The following is a 1,155-nucleotide window of genomic DNA, read 5'->3' on the forward strand; positions in this document are numbered from 1 at the left end:
ACTTTGAAAAGCAAAATAATGTTTTCCTTGAACCAGAATAGGTCAATACTTTTATAGAATATTCACATTTGGAGTCAGGTATGTTCTTCAATGTGTATGTTTTGGATTTTTGAATTCCAACAACATAACAAAATTACCGGGAGCGTACAAAACTACAAAATACGAGTTATAGCGGTAAGAGGTAGGTACATATATATATATTTTCCTACATGTTAACAGAACTGCATAGCTGGCAGGTACATATACCAGTATACCTCCCTCCATACTGTTCAAGTATTTTCAATTAACGCTAAACATTCATTTAAGTTAAGGAAACAAAGCTTATTTAGTTTTCCTTTCACAAAATTATGTAGAAGGTATGTACCTATACCGAGCATGTAGTATCAACTGTCTACCTTGTTCACAAACTGTAAAGATGTTCAATAAAAGAGAGTCTAGTCTAGTGAAAAAATAATAGAAAGTAACAACAACAACAAGAACAACAACAACAAAAGAAAAGATGAAAATGAACAAAAGAGTGTAGGTACACGTAGTAGAATTAAAAATTCTAATGAGAAGATAAGAGAATTGAATATTTTATAAGCTAAGGGAATTACCTTAAACCTTCTTACGAAGCCTTATCTATTTCTTGACCCCGCCGGGAATCGAACCCGGGTCTCCCGCGTACAAGGCGAGCGCAGTGACCACTACGCCATGGGAGCTCTGTCAGGTCTTCCTGATAGTGAGTGGCTGGCCTAAAAAGAGTCCCTTAGCACATCAAGGTACTACTGTTATTGTTGTGATCATTTTCTCAAAGAAATGTACAGGAAAAAAAATCGACACCTTGGCTGGGATTCAATCCACGCCCTCCTGATAACCAGAAGACCACTACACCACCGATGTGGGAAGATAAAGAAGTGAAGGATATCCAGAAGGAGAGAAGGATATTGAAGGATTTTGAGGAAGAGGAGGGGGAGGAAGATAACGATGATGTAGGATAGGGTGGGGCAAACAGTCGAATGGAGGGGAAACTAGATGAATGGGGGGGCACATTGGGGGGGTGCGATAATTCACTGTCAGTTACATTACGTACAAAGACAAGACTCAAGGTTAAATGCATCCTGAATGAAGGTTGGTATCCTGGAGTCCCGTTCCTTAAAAGGATAGTAAATACTG

General features: G+C 38.8%; 1 non-coding gene across 1 annotated transcript; it reads right to left on the reverse strand.

The window, feature by feature from the left end:
• Nucleotides 1-629: 629 nt before the first annotated feature.
• On the reverse strand, nt 630-701 carry Trnat-ugu. The gene has a single exon. It is a non-coding gene; the product is annotated as a tRNA-Thr (tRNA).
• Nucleotides 702-1,155: the final 454 nt, after the last annotated feature.

The sequence above is a fragment of the Diaphorina citri genome, unplaced genomic scaffold (genome assembly GCF_000475195.1).
Source record: "Diaphorina citri unplaced genomic scaffold, Diaci psyllid genome assembly version 1.1 scaffold6140, whole genome shotgun sequence".
In the NCBI taxonomy this organism is placed as follows: domain Eukaryota; kingdom Metazoa; phylum Arthropoda; class Insecta; order Hemiptera; family Psyllidae; genus Diaphorina; species Diaphorina citri.